The sequence below is a fragment of the Bidens hawaiensis genome, unplaced genomic scaffold (assembly GCF_021521415.1).
Source record: "Bidens hawaiensis isolate Kalapana, Puna unplaced genomic scaffold, B.hawaiensis_p1.1 tig00006521_1, whole genome shotgun sequence".
Classification (NCBI taxonomy): domain Eukaryota; kingdom Viridiplantae; phylum Streptophyta; class Magnoliopsida; order Asterales; family Asteraceae; genus Bidens; species Bidens hawaiensis.
The window spans coordinates 1,481,450-1,489,430 of NW_027491438.1; positions in this window are offsets into that span (position 1 = coordinate 1,481,450).

The window sequence follows — 7,981 nt, forward strand, 5'->3', positions numbered from 1 at the left end:
GATTGATTCCAGCGGCCACGAGTTCGTTTTTACTTATATTATCATATCTCAAAGTTTCAGATTCTGATTATTTATAGAGTTTGACGTGTGGTGGACGACTCGCTTATTCGCTAACTCGCTTATTCATATTTATATTCGTTTGTCATTAATTTAAGGCGAGTGTATCATTCCCCTATTTTGCTCAGTTTTTAAAAACATTTTGGGGACATATGCGTAAATCATATTATATATATATATCTGTGTGTGTGTGTGTGTGTGTATGTGTATATATATATATATAGGCTAAGTATAAAATGAAAACCCACTTGAGTTGTGAAAACTCTAACAACCCATTCTCAACCACATATTTTTAATGAATGTTTAAATCTTGTGGTCCACAATTAAAATAAATTAAAAATGTAAATATAAATATAATTTTTTCTCTCTCCTGAAAACATATATAAAAATTAGTAAAAAAATGTTAAAAAATAGCAAAACATTTTTTTTTGATGTTTCGATGTTTTGTATTAAATGTTACAACATATATTACATGTAACAAAAAAAACGATGATGTTACATAGGGTTTTCGTGGGTTTTCACAACTCAAGTGGGTTTTCATTTTAACTTTACCATATATACATATATATATATATATATATATATATATATATATATCTCGAACAATAGCAACGTGTAATTGTGTGTGATTAATCAAATATACTTGTTATATGCTTACTTGCTTATGTGCACATTCGTATTCGGAGAGGTCTATCATATCCCCATGTATTTGGTTCTCATGCTATTGACCCACGCTCGATTCGCTTAGCAACGGTCTTATTATTATTTGTTCATGGTTGATTTACATTCGCTTGGCAATGGTTTAATTGAAAACTTATTTGTTCATGGTTTGATTCATTTACCGCATTTATCACATTTTGCTTTATCTCTTTTATTTATTATATTAACATTATTTTATTGCAAAACTAGTGATAAACTCACTCAGCATATGTTGTTGACAAACTCTATTTTCTACGCATATGCAGGTTGCTATTGAATTGAAGTTGAAGTATGGACACTTAGAAAGACCTTAGGGTTTTAATGAGGCAAACATGAATTTAAATTTGTTATATATTTATTTGAATTGTTTTGTTATATTTGTATATTAAGTGTACATTCTAAATAAAATAATTAAATAGATATTATCACAATTATATTATGATAGTATCTTCGAGCTATGAGCAATCATATAATAGCAATCATATGACCAATGGGGTCCACCACATATCTCACACAAAACTTCCCTAAAACGATCCCGATGACTATAATTGTATCCATGCTGGTGGTTCCTGTAGTAATGCTTCATAATAATTACTGCAATGGACACTCAAACAAAGCAGATCACGGGCACCAAATATATAAATAATAATATTAAAAAAATTACTCGACAGACTAAGAATAACTCTCTAAGACTTACTAGACGCAGACAATTAGACACATAATTAAGTGACTCACTAGACTAATCACAAAATACACAAAGACATGGACTCACAAGACACACCACAACTCAAGACATAAAAATACCAACTAACCAATTAAGTTCTATCAAAGCTAGTTTCGCTATCGCCTAAGTATTCCCGACAACGGAGCCAAAAACTTGATGTGCTGAAAGCGGTCTATAAAAACTTAACTTAACCTAGACACTCTAGTTTTAAATTTATAAACCTAGACTCTCCTAATGCTAGACCATTAGACAGGCAAGTGTACCTATCAAATATAGTAAAGCCTAATGAAGTCTGGATATCGAACCCAAAGGACACTTGCGACACCTAAACTAGACTCTAACTAAGAACTTAGCGATTTTACTTATTTGGCAATTAACTAATTAAACTAAAAACAGAAACTGACACTTACAAACTTCAACACTACAACTACCTAGACAAACTCAAAGATAGGAGAATCACTACCTAGGTTTAGAATCCTACTTATGAATCTTGGATCTCTCTCGGCTATGGAAACTATGATGGAACCGGGATATTAAAATATGACGCCCTTAGACAACCTAGTGGATCCCTGATCATTCTCCGGGTATGACCTAAAAGGAAACCCTAAGTGGCATTTAAACTTATCGGCTGGTCGGATTACCTGTCAGTATCTCCAACAATACTAAAGTACCCTAAAAGACAGATCAACCGTCATGCACTGCTAGGAAACCTCCTGTCAGAGTGTTTAAACATAAACTCCTAACCCCAAAGATAACCTGACTATCTATCACCTGTCGGTTATCTAGATAGGTAGAATATGAAGTTCTAACCAATCACCAATAAATGCTCCCATGGATTACTACGTCTAGCAAAACCATAAAATAATCACAAACACACAGTAAGCGACCTAAACATGCATCTTTAACTGAAATAAATTCAACAAGACACATGCGGAACAAAGAAAGACAATAAATCAGACCTAAATACACATACACATCATAACAATTGGAATCAAGTTCCTTACTTTAGCATTAAACTAAGAATAAGATCAAATAAACCGATAAAATACGCAAATCACAAAGTAATCATCAAAAACCTAGGTAGAACGAGAATCTAGCCAACAATCATCAAGAACAGCAGCAAAATATGATAATTAAGCACATACATGTTCTGGAAATAAAAGAAAACACAAGAACAACCGAATAAACGAACCCGAGACTCGCTTAATGATCAATCTCGTGCACCGGCCTTTAATCTCTTGATCCCAAACACTCTCCTTCTTCGAAATCTCCCTAAGGGTCCCTGAGGGACGGCTAAAGGCTGAATGAATCGATTAAGGTTGTAAAAATTGTTTAAATAGAAGTTTCCAAAATTTTTGCCGACATAAGGGTTCCTCGCGCATCGCGGGGAACTTGGCCTATTCCCCCGCAATGCGCGGAGGACAAAATAGTCGCACCAACTTTTTTCCCATCTTCTAGGTTCCCCGCGTATGGCGGGGAACTTAGATTAATCCCCCGCAATGCACGGGGAACTTCTTTTCCAGATTTTTTTCATTTTTATTTTTATTTTGCTTTCTCGTTTTTCGTAATATTCCCTGTACAATCTGAATCTCCATCATGTAGCCTCGTTTCCCGCTCTTTTTATGCACTGCTACCTGTAAACACGAAAAACCGTAAATACATTCCATTTTTATGTATAAACAATGAAATTAAGCATGATTTATTAAATAAACGAGCATTAAAACCATATGTGTTTTGCAACACATCATGTACATTTGAAATAAAATAATTAAATAGATATTGCCACAATTATATTTTGATAGTATCTTCAAGCTATGAGCAATCGGATCACGCCCCAGCATTTCCGCCTTAGGTTGGGGTGTGACACCTCTATCGTAAGGACCTCATCAAAGCTTACTCATGGAGGAGTGAAAATCACTATAAAACAAATGGATTTCAATCATGTATTAATCAATTTCATAATAGCTCAGGATCCCATTGAAGATGCTTAGTCAGATTATATGGTGTGGGTAAATAATTTACTTATAGACTACTAAAGAATGTTACTGAGGTTTCAGTGACATTCTCGATGAGCATACTGGAATCTCACATCATATGGTGATCTAAAAATTGAGAATATATGATGGTATAATTGGGGATGGGTCCAAGATAAAAGAGATCATGTGAAATCAATTGAACCAGATACGATTGATTCAACGATAGTACTATTCAAACTCTCGCTAATGGGATTTTAAGAACAAGAGAAGAGTCAGAAGAGGTTGAACGATTGATAAGAACTCAAGATTTGGGAATAAAAGCTTATAACCATTGGAAAAAGGGTGAAGGTCTATTATACCCAAGTGTAAATAGTGTAAGAAAAGGCATCCAAGAAGATGCAATTTCAGTCAAAGCTTTTACATCAACTACAAGATGTCAGGTTATTATACTACAAATTTTTCGAGGAATTTTTTTGGTAGAAAGGTTGTTATAATTGTGGGAAGGCCGAGTAGATAAGGCTCGCATGTAAGAGATAGAGGTAGTAATGTGTTAGAGATTATCGAGAAAAGGACCAAGTAAAGTTTGTTGCTTAGTCTCATAAGGTTGTGCCCTTGGAGTAGTGGAATTAGCTTATTCAAGTCACAGAAAGAGAGGTCATTTATAGCATGAGGTGGAAGGAGTTCCGAAGTTTGGTGAATGAGAATTTTGGTCTGATAAATAAGATTGAAATAAGAAAATCTCAATTTATAAATTAGTTATGGTTGGATTAGATCATCATGGGTATACTTCAAAGTTCTTGGATATGAAAGCCTCATCTTATGACCCCATAAATGAAAAGGATAAGGTGGCATATTTGGGGATTGGTCCTAGAGATAAGAGATCCTATGAAAATAGTTGGACCACCTATGATATATTCAGAGATAGTGCTAGCCAAAACTCTCACTGATAGGATGATAAGAACAAGAAAAGAGTCGGGGAAGGTTGATCCAAAGGTCTATTATACCCAAGTGTAAGTTGTGTAAGAAAAGTCGCCATTCAAAAAGACACAATTTCCATCAAAGCTATTGTTTCAACTTCAATATGTTGGGATATAATACTGAAAATAGTTTGAGGAAGTTTTTTGGTAGAAAGGTTGTTTTAATTGTGGGAAGGTCGAGAAAATAAGGTTCGCATGCCTGAAGTTGAATCAGAGCTCCGTTAGTGGAAGTGAAATTGGGAGCGCGGATGCCGATACTAAGCCAGCTACTAGTGTTGCAAATTTTCTGACAGGTATGTGCCCTATTAATAGTATTTTTGCAAAGTGTTATCTGATTTTTGTGCAAGTAATAGTTTTATCGACTATAAGTTGCGTAATGTTTTGAGTCTGCCTATTAAGAATTTAGAACTTACTTAAGATGTAGAAACTGTCAAAGAAAATTGATTAGGACCCATATAATTTTCGACTGTAGCAATATTTGTTATAGTTGATTAGGACCAACTAAAACGAATAATTGAAATTGATAAGGATCCGAAAATTCTCATAGTTATTATAGTTGTTATAGTTGTAGAAACTGTCAAAGAAAATTGATTAGGATCCGAAAATTGAAGAGCTTGAAGAAACTTACCCAAAAATTGATTAAAAACCCTAGAACTTACCTGATTCCTTAACTTCTTGCTTCTTTGACTTTTTAAAAGTCAACGTTCTTCAAGCTCTTCAATTCTCATAGTTCTTCAACGATTTTTGGGTAAGTTTGTAAACAATATTTGTTCTAAATCTTCCTTGAATCAAAAGCCCTTAATCAATTTCAATTATTAGAGGGTTTCGACATCCAAGTGGATTAAATTCGTTTTAGGGTTCTTATTACTTTAATTTGGGGATTTTTTTTTATTTAACGTTCTGATATGATTTAAATCTGATTTTTCTTCATCTCATCCTTATTCTTATATTTTGGTGATGTCGGTTTGGAATTGATGTGCTTGAAGTGGTTTAATATTTATTAACTAAATTAACTAAAAATAAACACTAAGTAATACTCTAGACTCTCTAAAACTCGACTAAACTACTAACCGGCAACTGAACCGATCGACTCTAGTAAAGCTAAGTAAGTCCGGATATCGAACCCACAGACTCTTTATATTACGTTTATTAGCTAATTAGACTCGACTACAAAACACGACTTATTAATTATATTGTTTGGGGGTTTTTTATTTAAAATACTAATTTAATACTATTATTAAAAAAACTAATTAAGAAAACAAGTAATTTAAACGAAAACAAAGTCTGTTGTGAAAATAATATGATTGAGAAAACTACCTAGGCTAGAATCCCCTAAATTTTAGTAATGAATTGACTCGGGAAAATATTTAGTTATGGACTGGGATCGTAAATTAGACACTTAAAAGAAAACCCGAACAGTACACCTGACCCTTCTCAAGAGACACCTATGAATTTACAACAAGTTTTAACGCACACCAGTATTGAAAATCAAGTTCCCTTACGGTCACGTAATTAATTATAATTTAGTTCCTTTATACGAAATCCTACCTTACAGTGCGGAAATCAAAGTCAATTTACTATATTTAATTGATTTGATAAGCAATAATAAATAACCAAACCTAGACGGACTCCTTACGAAGAACTAAATCTAGCAAGATTAAATAATAAGGACTTATCAATAACCTAGAACTTTATAGATTTAGGTTAGCAGCACACTTAGGTTTATTCGACAAAATTATTCCTATGAACTTATCATGACATCAATCATAAAATAATCAAAAACAAGAAGTAATTGACCTAATAGCAATCCTATCATATGACAAACAATAATCAAGGAAAACTATGGAATAAAACTCATCAAACACTCTTAAGCTTTCATACGCATCAATCAAATATAAATAAATCTTTTAATATACCATAAAAATCATAACGATAAACAATCCTAAAGTCAAATCAAAACATCAAAGTAGGTTCATCTTAAGCCTAATTAGTTCATGCAATTTAGCCTAGCATCTTAGGTTTAAACAAAACAAACAAACAAGAATTCATGGCGTAAAATAAAAGAAAACGAAAGAAACAAAAGATAAAACCCGTGTTCTTCGTCTTCAAACAATATGCGCAACACTAGCAGATTATTCGACTCCAAAGCTGCCAAAATCTGCTTTCGGACTCCTCGGAACTCACCAAAATCGTCTGGAACTTCAGGGTATGTTTTAGGGTGAGTTTAGGGGTCTTTATATAGGCAACAGGTGTCCAAAAATACGTAAGGCGGTTACCGATTGGAAAATTTTGGAACATAGAGCCGCCGCGCCGCGCGTCAGGCATGGCTCCCTCCGTCGCGCGGCGCTCCGGCATGTTATGGGGGGGGCTGGCTGGCCTAACCGGTCTGGTTCTCCTCCTGGTCTGGTCCGGTTCGTTTCCTGATCCTTCAGTTCTCCGATTCGGCTTGTTTTTGCTCTTTTTTCGCCCTCTTTTCACCGAAATTAAAACCCGAAACCTAAAACATAAAACCATGTTAGTAGTATACATATGTTACTTAAAACCAAACAAAACTAATAAAATAAAAAATAAAATGTACACGGGATTAATATATATTAAACGTTATATTAAATATCCCCACACTTAATCTTTTTTCGTCCCTAAAAAAGTCTCATTGCAACAGGATCATAATCGGAGAAATACAGTCTTAAAAACATATAGGTTATCTTAAAATTTAGAACAACGTAAAAACTGCGATCACCGATATTGTTGTCCACTTAAACCCATGCCTTTGTCTTTACCGGGACAAGTAAGATCCGACTATTATTATTATTATTATTTTGTATATAATCTAGTGGAACCCACAGTCCAGACCCGCTTTATTTTAGATTTTACCGAATCAAATCACCCCAACTTGACTTAAACCTCATAATAGTAGATTAAAACATTGTTGCACGTTTATCATGAATAGCTAAGACGATCAAGGATATTGTTTATCCATCTAACTTTAAACATCAAAGTATACCAAGCAGCCATTAGGTACGATTAAGGTTCAGTTATTCAACTAACTAGCTAGTGTTCCCCACTACATGACATACCCCCGTTATCAAGCAATACCTCGGACCCATTAACACACGTGATTTTACAAGTTTCCATCTGTCGGTTTACATACATCGTGTCTCTAGTTGATCCTGTTTTTCATGGTATGGGACGCAAGTAAGAGGACCACGTATGACTAACAGCGGGATGATCACTAGATCATCAAGATTTTACTTCACTATAATTGATGTAAGTGAGTGTAATGATTGCAGTAAACTGCGGGTTTATGCTTAAAAGCTTTTATGATTTAAATATCCGAAGATACCCAGATGAACAACCATAAAAAGACCCATGGTCTCCGAACCCGAGGCATCCCATCAATACAGGATTTAAGGCTATAAAACCATACGCCTATGAAGCGTTAACCACTAAAGCTAGAAGTGTAAGTTTTTAAGTTTATATCACAGGCTACACGGTATACTTTAACGTTTAAACCTACCCAAGCATCGTATGATAGCGTATTCAAATTT